The sequence below is a fragment of the Typopeltis vanoorti genome, chromosome 4 (assembly GCF_054136105.1).
Source record: "Typopeltis vanoorti isolate ZY-2024b chromosome 4, IOZ_Tvanoo_1.0, whole genome shotgun sequence".
In the NCBI taxonomy this organism is placed as follows: Eukaryota; Metazoa; Arthropoda; class Arachnida; order Uropygi; family Thelyphonidae; genus Typopeltis; species Typopeltis vanoorti.
In genome coordinates this window covers 130,029,136-130,044,427 of record NC_143552.1, presented here as the reverse complement: position 1 = coordinate 130,044,427, position 15,292 = coordinate 130,029,136, and the positions used below count along the sequence as shown (strand labels likewise).

The 15,292-nt window shown below is 36.2% G+C and overlaps 1 protein-coding gene across 2 annotated transcripts in view; it reads right to left on the bottom strand.

Annotated features, from left to right (window-relative positions):
• The window catches only part of Dis3l2 (Dis3 like 3'-5' exoribonuclease 2), a 592,606-nt gene extending 580,275 nt beyond the window's left edge, over positions 1-12,331 (bottom strand). The window contains exon 1 of one of the 2 annotated variants that reach the window (XM_090392002.1): positions 12,312-12,331. The gene's annotated coding sequence lies outside the window, so the exon portion shown is untranslated. Of the gene's footprint in view, positions 1-11,701; positions 12,093-12,311 lie in introns of those variants that run through there. The other variant, XM_090392000.1, reaches the window with a different exon arrangement.
• Between the last annotated feature and the right edge of the window lie 2,961 nt (positions 12,332-15,292).

Below are 15,292 nucleotides of genomic sequence, written 5' to 3'. Positions count from 1 at the left end.
ACATATCCACCCCAAACTGCAATGCAGCAGCTCTCTCACACACACTGTACCATGCTTAGCACCAAGTGATTCAGTTCTTTAGGCGAACTGCCCCATCCACCCCCCTCCTTCAGAGCAAGGCCTTGATTTCTGGGGGGGGGGTAATTTCGAGCAGCAGCGGTGCATCCCCCCCTTGTGCCCCAAACATATTCTATGAGGTTGAGATCTGGAGAGCATGCTGGCCACTCAATTCAATTAATATCTGCAGTCACCTGAAGTACCACCACAGATCATGTACAAGGTGTAGCATTGTCATCCATAAAAATGAATTCTTCACCTACAGTAGCATGGAAAAATCAAATGCGACATTGAAGAACTTTGTTGCAATATCGTTCCCAAGTCATAGTCCCTTTTTTTGTAGCACTTGTAGCTCGATGCAGCCATTAAGCATAATGCCTCCCCCACACCATGACCTCAGAACCACTATATCTATCCCTTTCAAGAACATTCTCACAATGGTAAGCAGTAACACATTCATGCCAGATCAAGTGTCATTGGAGGAAATGAACAGGAAATGAGGAATTGGAGAAAAGAACAAAATGAGCCATCTGTAAAGAGTACATTAGCTAATTATGGATACAACTCAAAACATGCTCTATGATGAGCTGTGGATAAAGGGATGCAGCCTACGGGCCTTTGGGCAAATATAACTACTTGTCACAGATGTTTTGCCACAGTCTGTTGAGATATCTTATATACCTGTACTTGAATGAAGCCAACTTGCAAGCTGACCTGCTATGGTGCATCAATTACGTTTTGCTGCAATAACCAAAAATCTCTCTTCATCCTACATAGTAGAGGCAAGGGCAAACTCGTAGCAAACGCATGGAACACATTTGCCATTGGCCTGAAATGCCTCAGAGCCTGGATATAATGCTATGTGAGATTCCAAACTGTCTGGCAATATTTGGCAATATCAGTAATTCTGTAACCTTCTGAATAATAATAATAATAATACTTCTTCCTCCACATGAAATCATCTAGATGATGTCTTTGAGACATTACAAGACATCCAAATTTGCAACTTTATTCCTTCATGAAAAAAAGTTTCCTTCAAACAACCTGCTTAACGCAGCCATTTGCCTTTTTATCCTGTTGAGTGCTACCATGTGACCACTTTGCACACCATTCAAAAATCTGAATGTGTACTTGCTTTCTACTCAAAATTGTCAGTTATGCAAAATGCCACAAACTGATTAGTCTGAATTTGCAGTTGTAATCTTCAGAAATAGTGTTCATCCTTAGATTTTGGACACCAGTGTATGATAATACTACATGAAAAGTTTACATCCTTGTTAACTTCCTACTGACAATTATTCTCCAAATGAATCTGTCATCTTGTCAGGACTCCAATATCGTCATGTCTTATATTTCAGTCTTCTAAGGAACTTCTTACTCTAGGTCTTTTTCTACTATTCTAGCAAAAAATAGTTGTTTTTCTATCCATTCATCTTCCATTCTGTTTAAGTGACCATATCACCTGATGTATACTCTACTCACCCACTTCTGAACGCTAATAATATTGAGTTCCTTCCTAAGATCTCAATTTTTTTATTTTGATAATGATGCATCTGTTCATTCCTCTAATCTTTCTCAAAATTCTCATACTGTGGTCTCCAGTCTTTGATCAAGTGTTTTTTTTTACTCAGATCAAAATGGTAAAATTGGTTTGAAATAGTCTTGTATATAGTTACTTTAGTATTCTGAACTAATTTCTCTCTTTCTCCATATAAAGTTATTACACTGACTTTCTACAATGCCATCTTTGCTAATTCCTTTATATATTTACATATTTAATTTGCCATCTTCACTAAAAATTGTGGTGAAATAATTGAAATTACTTGTTTTATTCAATATGCCGTTGATACTTTCAATGTTCCTGCCTATTTTCATTTTGCTTTTTTTATTGTTGAATTTCATATTGAATTTATCACAGCAGTTATTGAATTTAATTAGACAATCCTGCAGAGTTGTACTGCATTTATTTAGAAGTATAAAATCATCTGCATAAAAGGCTGTGATTAACATCTCCAATTTTGGTATCAGTTTTATTATCACTTTCCTTCATAATGTGATTTTTTTTTTTTTTATTTATCTCACACACGAGACATACAAGAACCTATAGCATATCAGTGCAGTGTGTGAGGTGCACATAAGGGTTGAGAAAGAAGAACCTATTGGCATTCTTAAAAAAGCTGTAGGTTGAAACTGTTGGGAAACACATCATGGGGAAAGCTGTTCCAGAGGACAGAAATGGATGGAATAAATGAGGAAGAAGAGAAGCAGGTTCAATAAGTTGGAAGTTCTGTCAAGGGACAGCTTCTGCAGTGGAGAAATAATGTTTGCCAATTCACTGTATCAATGACTATGGAAGCACCTGTAGAAGAGATACCTGCAGCTGAAAAACTGCATCAGTGAGATAGAGGTTGAAGTGAGCTTCTAGTAGAAGCTTGAGTCAAAGTGTTGAACAGGATCAAGAATTTTTAAGGAGTTTTAGGTGCACCACCACCACAAATGTGTGAACAGTATTCTAAAGATGGGCAAATTTGGAATTTGGTATAGGGTTAGTAGATGGGTGGGGGTAAAAGCTGTAGGTTTACTGAGGATGAGGAAAGGTGAGCTCAAATTCCTTTTGCAAGAGAAGAGGCAAGACTGCATTTTGGCAGCAATGAAGATCACTAGGTTATCCTTGCCCCACCGAAGGATAGTATGGAGATCAGTGTTTAACACTGGTTGCAGATGATCTTGACGTAAGGGATGTCTGGGAACTACACGGTTTAGTATAGTATGGATAGTTTAGTTTAGATTTTAGATTTTTTAGTTTAGTATAGGATAGTATGGAGATCAGTGTTTAACACTGGTTACAGATGATCTTGATGTAAGGGATGTCTGGGAACTACACGGTTTGTCAAAGGAGTAGGATGAATGGAGAGTGCTATCATCAGCAAAAGCTATGGATAGATGTGTAGTGATTGAGAGTAGGTCATTTATGTATAAGAGAATGAAAATAAGGAGGGAATGGAGACTTAAGGCACTCTTGCTTTGGTGACAAAACTTGAAGACAGGGTTCCATCCACCGTGACACACACAGTGAAAGACCAGAGAGGAAACTAGTTATCCAGTTAGAGGGTGGCAAGTAGACCAAAGGAAGGCAGTTTGCAAAGCAGGTCTTGATGCCAAACACAATTGAAAGTCTTAAAAATGTCAAAAAGCAAAAAGCACGCATTTCTCTGAACTTTTCCATTGCAAGTGTCCAGTGGTGAGTGATGTAGGCTAAGATATCAGCTGTGGATCTGGATTGGCAGAATTCATAATGGTAGTCGTTGATTGTCTGGTGAGCCTCTAGGTAGTGAAGGAGTTGAGCACTGATAACTTCTTCCTTTAGAGTAATAGTCCTAGTGAACTGTTATGGTCTCTTCCCATCTTTTCAAAGGCCATCCTCTATTCCTTCTCCCTTGAGGTCAATATCTCTGCATCTCTCTCTCTGGGGAGTCTTCCTCCACTGATTCTTTCTGTACATTGTTTCCATCTCTCTCTCTATAAAGATCAATGTAGTCTAAAACAGATATCACCTCAAGTTTCTTTAAGTATCTTTAAATATCACTATTTCTTATGAAGTCTAGTTTATTATAGCTGTTTTGTGCAATCGTTTGTGCATGAATCTCATTTCAGAGCTTAGTCTTTTTCTGTCTGCATCAGTTATGGTCCATTCTTCTAAAACATATGTTAGGATAGGTCTTGCTACTGAATTATGGATTCTTATTATTGTTTTCTTGCTTCAGGTAGTTAGCTGCATGATTTTTGTTAGATCACTGCTTATAGCAAAAACTTCTGGATGGGATGCAGAAGTTCAGTTGGAGTTGTTGACACCTGGTATGATGACTGTTGTTTCGATAGCAAGATTGTAGATAGTAAAAGTTTCATGGATAGGAAATGAAGGGGTCTTAGTGGTTTTCAGAGTTTGAAGACCAGTAAATGCAGCAGATGAATGTTACTAAATGGGGCAAGGAAACCTTCAGCCAGACAATGCCAGAATGTGCAAAGGAGTCACCTTTGTGGCGAAATGAACTGTGTAGAGTATAATTTGGGCAATGGAGGTGAATTGTGGTTGTTGAAGCTGCAATTTGAGTTTCTGTTAAAGGAAGATGGTCTGGTTTAGATTCTGTAAGTAGTGATGAACGTCATTTATGTTGGAATTTATACCATGAATGCTTGTAAAGGGATGGGGAAATGATTTTTTTTGATAGGGATCCTAGTAAGTTTGGAATATCATGTCTGGTTTGATTTGTTAGGATGAATTGGTTGTTGATGGGAGATCTATTTTGTTCACAGTGTTGCTATCATTGTTTGTCTGTCTCATTTTGCAATTCTGGTTTATTATTATTGGATGTAAATAAAGAGTGGAGACATGCAGTAGGGGGAAAAGATTTGTAAACCTGACACCCATACAGAGAGCAACCAGTTGTCTGGCCATTCAATGACCTTGACAGTGCTTTCCACATATCACTACTCAGACTCCCTCACCTGGCAGAGCATGTGACAGCAGGATTATGTGCCAGTTGACCAGGGAAGTCTCGTGACTATTTACTGACTGATTTGGATCTCTTTCTATACTATTTGGCATCCAACTTGTGTTATCACATTCTTTCTTTTATTGATGCACGGCGATGACCGTTCATTTTGGAAATTATGGACTTTACAACCACGTTATAAATAACTATTTTTAATTTCCTGATGTTTTGACCTTTATATCGAGGTCATCATCTGGAGTATATACAGGGTGTCCCAAAATTCACGCAAGATTTAAATTTAGCACCATTTGTGCGGTAAAGTGTTGCCAACGAGGAAAAAAAGACAGTGTGACAGCTGACAGTTCAGGGTTATTAAAAATGACCACACACAGCGAAGAGAGTTCATTGAATGGATTATGGAACAACAACAAGTGGATGCTTATTTTTCAAACAAAATCATCTTCAGCGATGAGGCTCATTTTCATCTTGATGGCTTCGTTAATCGACAAAATTGTCACATTTGGGATTCAGAAAATTCACAAGTGATTGTTGAGAAACAAATGCATCCACAACGTGTCACTGTTTGGTGCGGATTTTGGGCGGGAGGCATCATCAGTCCATTCTTCTTCGAAAATGCAGCTGGTAAGGCAGTTAATGGTGCTCGCAATCGCGACATAATCCAGTTTTTAGTGCCTAAATTGCAAGATATGGATGTGGATGACATGTGGTTTCAACAAGACGGTGCCACGTGCCATACAGTCCGAGAAACAATTCAATTACTGCATGAATCATTTCCTGGTCGTGTAATTTCCCGTTTTGGTGATCAGAATTGGCCACCCAGATCATGTGACTTAACGAAGTTGGACTTTTTTCTTTAGGGTTTTTTGAAGTCTAAGGTTTATGCCAACAAGCCCACGACCACCCACGCCTTGAAGGAGGAAATTGAGCGCTGTATCAATGAAATTCAGCCACATTTATGCAAAATGGTCATGGAAAATTTCGACAAAAGAGTGCATATGTGCCAGCAAAGCCATGGAGGCCATTTACCCGATATGCTATTCTATGCATAACCCTATACTGTATACTTTATGAATCAATAAGAAATTACAATTTTTAATTAAAAACCTGTGTTTTCTATCAAAATTACTTCTTGCGTGAATTTTGGGATACCCTGTACAAATATACAAGGACAAGCTGAGTTACATTTCACACAGTAAGCTAAAGAAGCAATGATTTGATCACCAGTACTGGCATGACCTGTAGTGAAAAAAAAGATACAGATAAAATTAAAAATTAATTTAATCTTTAGAAACTACATCAAAGCTAAATTCTATTTAAGGTAACATGGGAGAAACATTCTTTCATATTGATAGTTTTCTTACAGTAAGAATGATGTCCTATTTTTAGCATGACAGTTGTTATATTACATTTAAGATTCTGGATTATCTACAGTCCTGTTTATAGTTAGCTCTTAGGATGAAAGGTTCCTTAGGTAGAATATGTGCCGTCCATATGTTTGGGATTTTTAGACCATCATTATTGTTCATATTGGCTGGTTGATAAGAATCTTATAGGCTTCCTTAAATTTGCATTCAAACCATGTTTTGGTGTGATGTAAACAATTGTGATTTTCCAGTCAATTCTATGTAAAGTGTTTGGGGTATGATCAGAAATGCCAGCTTCACCAGTTATTATATTTAATGTGTGTCGTTTATGTTCTTTTTATCTGATAGGAATTGTGCGTCCTGTTTCACCTATGTATGGTAGATTACAAGTGCAATAAATATGGTATACTACAGGGTGGGCCAGCAGAGGGAGTGGGTCTTTGGATGAGTTCAGTAAGCTTTTTAATTTTGCAGGAGGTTTAAAGGTGGCTTTGAGGTTGTATTTCTGTAGTATTCTGTTTATTTTATCTGATGTCCCTTTAATGTAAGGAATGGTTATAGTTTTATTTTGATCTAGTTTATCTTTGTTTTTTATTGAGGTCTTGTAGAGAATTTTGTTAATGGTGTTTTGGCTGTAACCATTTTTTTATAAAAGTATTGCTGATAACTTTAAATTCGTCTTTCAGTGCTTGTTCAATGGAGCAGATCATCAAAGCCCTGTTTTTTAGAGTATTAATGACACCTAGTTAATAACTCTATGCGTATGGAGTTTATGTGTATATATTGGCCAGTATGTGTCAGTTTCTGGTAAACAGAGAAGGAAAGACTGCCAGAAGGAAGACGTGTGAAAAGTGTATCTAGAAATGGAAGTGTGTTCTGTTTTTCAATCTCAATTGTGAACTGTATGCATTTCTGTTGGCAGCCATGGGGCCAGATCATAAAAACATCATCAACGTATCTAAGCCAGACTTTGGGTTTAAAAGAAGAGGAATCTACAGCGTGTTGCTCAAAATGTTCCATATAAAAGTTAGCAGGGGGGGGGATAATGTTGAGCCCATGGCTGTGCCTTCTTTTTGTAGGTAGAAAGTGTTTTACCATACAAAATAATCAGAACAATACATGCACAAAGAGCACCATGACATCTGGAGGGAATTTGTTCTGTAAAAGAAGGATTGTGTCATTGATTGGAACATTCGTAAAGAGGGCAGAGATGTCAAACTGACTAATAAATCATCTTTTTTTCTAATGTAATGTCTTTGATTATGTTTATGAAGTGTTGTGTGTTTCTGATATAGGAGGGGGAATGACCTACCAACTCCTTGAATGTTGCTGCTAATTTCTTGGCTAGGTGATAATTTGGGCTGTCTATACCTTCGACTATCAGCCAGAGTGGTGTTTTGTTTATGTATCTTAGGTAGACCATAAATTCTCGGGGAATGAGCGCAGTGCAGAAGTAATTTTTTGACTGTATCTTCAGGCCATGTAGTAATTGATTTAAGTAGTTTCTCTGTTTTCTTTTTTTATTCCATTGGTTGGGGTCTTAGTTAACAGGTTGGTATGTACTATTGTCCGAGACTAGCAGATTCATTTTTTCTAAATATGTGGTTCGGTTTAGAATAACGGTGGCACTTCCTTTATGCTCTAGTTATTACGATGTTCGGATTTGATTTCAATGATTTCACCGCTGTTAATTCGTGTTTCGTTAAGTTGCTTGTTATTGTTTTCTTATAATTTATATTTAAAATGTTGATGGTTTCTAAACGTATTTTATCTGCTATGGTGGGATGAATCTTAAGCCTCTTTCAATATTACAAACAAAATCCAGGCTGACTCCCACTGATGAGACCTCAATAAAGGTCAAAACCGGTCTGGGTAGTGGTCCCCTTGCCTTTAATACATAGCATCATACAGCTCCTCAAGGAGATGGGCTGTGCATTAAGGGTAAATATTAAGAATAGTGATCAGAACTTATTCTACTTTTACCATGAGTTGCCTTGACTTGCACTACTTTGAGGGTCAGCTAGACTTCAAATACGTGCAGGCGCAAACTTGACTTGTTTGTCTGTTTGCTTACTTGGGAAATGGAGTAAAACCAGGTTTAAAATAGCTTGGTATCTTTAACATTTATTATACCCAAGGTAAAATATTTTCTACATTTATATCTCATCCAGAGATTTTTATTTAATAAGGTTAAAACACCTTATGGTAACTTGTTCTGGTAAAATACTTATAAGCTCTGTATTACTAAAATCTTGGTATTTCTAGCCTGGCTCCCATTTATGAGACCTCAATAAAGGTCGAAACCAGTCTGGGTAGTGGCCCCTTGTCTTTAATACATAGCATCATACATCTCCTCAAGGAGATGGGCTGTGCATTAAGGGTAAATATTAAGAATAGTGATCAGAGCTTATTCTACTTTTACCATGAGTTGCCTTGACTTGCACTACTTTGAGGGTCAGCTAGAATTCCAATATGTGCAAGTCCAAACTTGACTTGTTTGTCTGTTTAATACATAGCATCATACATCTCCTCAAGGAGATGGGCTGTGCATTAAGGGTAAATATTAAGAATAGTGATCAGAGCTTATTCTACTTTTACCATGAGTTGCCTTGACTTGCACTACTTTGAGGGTCAGCTAGAATTCCAATACGTGCAGGTCCAAACTTGACTTGCTTGTCTGTTTGCTTACTTGGGAAATGGAGTAAAACCAGGTTTAAAATAGCTTGGTATCTTTAATATATATATATATATGTAATAAATTTTTTAATTTATCACATATATATTTATTATATATATACTTAATTGTTTGCATGCTTGGGATTAGAAGTTAAAATAACCAAGTTTATAAAATTACTTATGGTTATCCTAATATATCCTAATATTATGGTTATCCTAATATACAATATCCCCAAGTTAAAAAATTTATTACATCTATATCTACTCCAGAGATTTTTATTAAAAATAAAAACACCTTGTTGCAACTTGTATAGGTAAAGTTGATAAGGCTCTGTATTACTATAACCTTGGTATTTAGGGTCTAGCTACTCACTGAGGAGACCTCAAAAAAGGTTGAAACCGGTTTGGGTAGTGATCCCACCCATAATGCATTGCAGTATACATCTTCTAGTGAGATGTGCTTTACATTATGGGAAAATACTAAGAATAGTGATCAGAGCTTTATCCACCTTTACAATGAGTTGCCCTGGTGTTGTATCATCTTTAGACTTGAACTTTGTTTCAGGTGCAAACTTAATTGTTTGCATACGTGGGATTAGGAGTTAAAATAACCAAGTTTATAAAATAACTTGGTTATATATATATATATATATATATATATATATATATATATATATACACACACACACACACACACACACACACACACAATATAAATGTTAATCATATTATTTAGATGCTGCATGCAATATATGCATGGTATGTAATGCAGCATGTAGGAAATAAATTACCTCCTGGCAGGATTACTGCGAGAGAAAAACACACACATGTATATATACACAGTCACATGTATGTATAAATAATGATGTTCAAGATGGTCGTGATCAGAGAGAGAGAGAATACTTAGGCAGAGTCACAGGACAATGGATTAGTTCAAATAAATGGAGAAATGTCTGGTGAATAATACTGCAGAGAAGAAAAAGAACTTTGAGATAAAATCAGAAAAGAAAGTATGAAATGTTAAATTAAAGAAAGAACATTGTACTGGTTCCATGACAAGGAGTATACTTGAAGAGAAGGAAGAGAACATGATGATATCATGTTTTATAGGTGTAAGGATATTATTATTATTTGACACCTCCAGGGAGTCCAAAGACTCATCGAGGGAGAGTGTGCCAACAGCATTGAACGATTGGTCCCCTTCCAACTACTAACCACGCTCAAACTTACTTAACTGAGCCATTAGTAGCAGAGGCTCTACCAATCGACCAACACCAACAGAATGTAACAAGGAAAAAAAAAAGTGAAAGATTTGAGTGCTTTGGCAGGTATGAATGATATGAAGAGTGACAGATATAGAATAAAAGAGGATACCAGAGAGAGAGAGAAAGTTACTGGAAGGGGGCAAAAAAGAAGAGCAAGAGAGTTAAATAAGAACAAACTGAAAAGAGCAATGATTACAAACAAGTCAACATGTAGGTTGTGCAAGTGTAACATAATCTAATAAATTGTATTTGAATGGATTTGGAGTTAAATGTCAGGAGAAATTGTTTTTCAAATCAGTTAATCTAGAGCTTTAGTTAAGAGGCATGCAGGAAGTAAAAGTATGTGGGTACTCTTCAGGGAAGTAAAAACGGGAATGGACAAAAATATGCTGCATGCAGTTTCTCAGGTCACAAAAGATGCAAGGGAATATTGCAATTCATGTACACAAATGCAACAAGCATAAGGAATAAGGGGGAGTTTTTATCGTCACCCAGTTCTACTTAGCCAAAAGTTAGTGGATTAGAGAAAAACAAGGCTCGTGATGGATAATCTAGTTAAAGTAAAATGATAAAATGTGGAGCTTATTGCATTTTCAGGATACTGAACATAATAGGAGAGGTAGTGATGACAATAACAGAATTCCAACCTACAATGCAAAAATCCAGCAAAAAGGCAGGGCCATGGGAAACAGTACATATGAGGTTATCCATATGAGTTAGAGGCCAAGAAGTCAAAATATATAGTTGGTTGCTGCAAAGGAAGATGAAGGCAAGCTTCAGCAAATTAGCTCAGTGAGTGCACTATGTAAGGAAGTTATTATTATTGCACAGGCACCCCCCATGGAGTCCTAAGACTCATTTTGGGAGAGATAAACTATCAACACAATATCTATCATACCTCTCCTTGAAACATTAACAGAAAAAGCACTTACAACTGACTCAGGCAATCCACTCCATTCATTCACTGCTCTCCAAGCAAAAAAAGTCCTCATGCACTTGTTAGCCGCAATCTCATCCAACTTCCAAGGATGAGCTCTTGTTTTGTTCCCTCTAGCCAAGTGTTGAAATATTTTCCTAGCATCAACCTTATAGTATCCTTTAAGTAACTCAAATGTTTCTATCATATCCCCCCCCTTTTTTCACGTCAACCAACTTTTGTAATCCACAAATCTTCAATCCATCCTCATAGGAAACATTCCACAACCACTCACCATCTTGGTCATTTTCCTCTGGATCCTCACCACCACTTCCTTATCCCCAATACACCCAGACCTGCACACAGTAATCCAGATGTGGTCACATCAAGGCTTTATAAAGAAGAATGATAACTCCCTTACCTTTGTTTGTTAGTGTGTTCTTCAATAATCATGTAATCCTGTGGGCAGCCCTTGGTACTTAACATTATTTTGGGAATTTTCATGTGTGTATCATAAGATAAAGTAATGGTGTGAAAACAAATGAAATTTTAATAAAACTTTAGTTTTCGTTTTGATCCTAGTCCACTCTCAAAATAAGATAATGAAAACAAAACCAAAAAAATAATGAACTGCCAAAAAGAAAAAATCACTCATTCATCGAACTTTGAGTTTCCTCTGAGAAAAATTAAAAGTATAGAAAATTTAAAATCTGCATATCAATAACGAAGTTTTGTAACACCACTAGCATTCCACAGAATGATATTCTATTGATATATATAATGTCAAATAACTAAAGTAAAAATCAAAGATTTTAATATATCGCCAAACAACGCTACCATAGCTTTCGTCAGTACACCGAGGAACAAACATACTGTAAACAAACACATTTTAAATATGAAGGTACTTACCAGTTTTAAATAACGTGATAACTAAATAATAAACTGATTTAACAAACAGTAATTCCTGAGGTTTGATACCGAGTTATATAACGTTTTGAAATTTTTACGTCCAAAACCTAACAATAAATTAAAATGGACACTGGATTAAACAATTACGTTAATTTTAATATTATATATATATATATATATATACAGAAATACGAAGTTGTGAACATTCAGCTTATGCTTCAGAATTGGTTGACATTTATTAAATATTTGTATGTTCACCAGTATATTAACTGCACACTAGAACTCCAAAATAATCGAACAAATCTCCAAACACAAATCCTCATTCTAAGAACGAAGACTGCACATCACATCGACACATATCAGTATCTGATGGTTAACACAGCAGCAAAAAGCTTTGCCATAAGACAATTCAATCTTTCAAAATACATTTTCATTGCGTAGCTAGTAGTTAAAGAACAATTTGACAATGTGCATGATATAATTTCAAAGTGAATAAATATATAATACTGTAATAATAAATAAATAAAAATAAGCTCTCTCTCTAAATATACATCATTCCAAATATCCCTTTATATATTCATTAAAATATACATAGGCAAAATTGTTTTACCTGCATTTTAAATCTCCATTCAATTAATATATTTCCCCATATGGGAGAGACGTATTGAATTTTAAGGACACAATGCTCGCCTTCAACATTATGAATTGTCAAGGTACTGTGGGAACTGAATTTCTCTTATCAAACCTAAAAGGCGTGCCGCAAAGCCTCCATTTGATTATAAAAATCTAACTTTAAACAAACTTTAGATATTTCAGACTTGCTCGATTATAATAATAATTTAAAAAAAACACTCAAGTCGGAAATATCGAGACAACAGAATCCCCTTATTTGAACAATAATATGATTTTGATAATATGATTTAGGGTTTAGGATCACAAAATGGCTGAGCTGTCCATCTTGTAGCATTTACTTCAAATTCATCGGTAGCCATGATTCGTTGGTTTATAGTTTATTGGCGCAAGAACAGCAACTGTCATCGTGCCCCATAGCAAAGGTTACAGCTATACATAAACAGTTAACAAAAAAATGTAAACAATATGCATGTACAAAAATCAAGCCAAGCAATGCAGTAATATACATATAAAATGCAATATCTACATATAAATAAAATTACTGCAAATGTTACAGCAATACATAAGCTCAAAATTTATGACCGTGCAGTGAATAACCAAACAAAGCAAACTAGTAAACGAAACGCATGTACAAAAACCGAGCCAATGAATGCAGTATATCTTAGGGTGACCAAATCTCCCGTATTTCCTGGGAACTCCCGTATTTTAGCTAATGTTTTTGGATCATCCCGGCTCCCGTTTTGATCTTCAAATACTCCCGTATTTGTCATAATCAATCATTGTCGTTAATTATTCAAAGTATATTATAATCGCCAAATACAATTTGACATTAATATCAATAGTTTGGAAAATTCAACTCCATACAATTCTGTTCCAGCCAACGAATATACATGGGTCTTCCGGCAAAGATGTTATATAAGCGCCTCCGTAGCGCAATTGGAAGAACGACGGTACATTGCGCCCTTCGATTGGAATAGGCCTAAGTTCGATTCTCGTCGCGGCGGGAGGAATCTTTATCTGGTCGATTTCAATCGAAGGTGAGTTAGCCGATCTCATACGGAGGTAGCGGGGTTTTTTCTCCCGGAAACTCGGGTTTTTCATCCCGCATACATACAAATCGGCCCTTCAGAACACACGCAATTTACAGACAAAAATTACTAGTTGTGGTGGTGTTGGAGGTGGGCGGCAGATGGCGTTGATAGAGATGATTCGTAGTAGAGGTTAGGTGCAGAGACAGTTGTAGATGTCCTCCCACGATGAGTCTTCGGACTCCTTGGAGGTATCAGGAATAATAATAATAATAATAATAGTAGTAGTTGCTTTGATCTTGTAACTTTTGGCGCCATTTTAATAATCGATACCCATTCGGAATAATCAAATCGTTGGTAGCGATTTTCGATATACGCTTCTGAATTTTGTTTGTCTGTTTCTTATCTTGCGTTCTTACCAGCCGTTGTGTATACATTCATTCACAAAGTATTTTCAGTATCCTTGAATATCGAGTGCCATAGTATATTTTTGTGATGGATCTTCTTCTTCAACCTTTTCGTTCTATCCACAGCACGAAGGTCTCCGCATGGTTTTCCAGACCATTCGGTTTTCTACCTCTCCCATCCATCTCACTCCTGCAATTTGCTCCCGTTCATCCCTCCACCTTCTTCTCAGTGTTCCTCTTTGTCTTTTGCTCCATCCATTGGTCTCCACTCTGTTGTTTTTCTAGCCCATCTCCCGTCACTATATCTGGCAATATGGCTGGCCCATCTCCACTTAGCCTGTTTAATGTATTTTACAATATCCATAACACCTGTTTGAGATCTTCTCCAGGTATTTGTCTTCCTATCTCTTAATGTTATTTTTAGCATATTTCTCTCCATGCAATGCTGTGTTGTTCTCAGCTTTTTGTTTAGGGCTTCTGTTAAAGTCTATGTTTCTCCTCCGTATGTTAGGACAGGAAGTATGCACTGGTTGAAAGCTTTCCTTTTTAGAGTCATAGGAATGTCACTTCTGAATATGTTTCTCATTTTCCCATAAGCCATCCATCAAAGGTGAATTCTTCTTTCAATCTTTTTTCTTTGGCAATCCTCAAAGGATAACAATTGGCCTAAATATACATATGAAGTAACATGTTCTATTTCATGGTTTTCAACTATGACAGTTCTATGGTTGATGTACTTATTCATCATTATTTTTGTTTTTTCTCTATTTATTTTTAACCCAATTAGACTTCATTTAGCTGATTTAGCCTTTTTTCCAGATCTTCAAGATTATCTGCTATTAGGACAATATCATCTGCAAATTTCAGATGATGCAGCCTTTCTCCATTTATGTTTATTCCTTTTGTTTTCCAATCAAGGCCTCTAATGACTTCCTCTAGTGCAGCTGTAAATAATTTGGAAGATATGGTGTTGCGTTGCTGTATGCATTTTTGTATTGGGAACTTATCATTGTTTTTATAATTTAATTACAGAAGTTGCATTATTGTAAATATGTTTTAGTGTTTCAATATATGGTTTCACAGTTCCCAGGGTTTCAAGTGCTTTTAGTGTTGCAGGTGTTTTTAATAAATCAAATGCTTTTTCGCAGTCTACGTAGGCCACACATAAGGGTTTATTCAATTCAATTGATTTTTCAATGAGCTGTCTTAAAGTGTGAACATGGTTCAAAGTATTGTAATTCTTTCTAAATCCAGATTGTTCACAGGACTGCATTCCCTCTAGTTTAGATTTTATTCTCTTACTGTATTTATAATTTTTGTGAAGACTTTATATATGGTGGGGAGTAGACTTATAGGTCTGTAGTTTTTAATTTCTTCATTATTGCCTTTTTTAAAAATTAATATTATAAGTGAATTGTTCCACTTTTTTGTAATTTTTCTCTTCTACGCATTTACTAAAGGGTTTAGCCAGCTGTTTGGTAACAGAGCTTCCTCCCAGTTTTAAGAGGTCTAGCATATTCCAT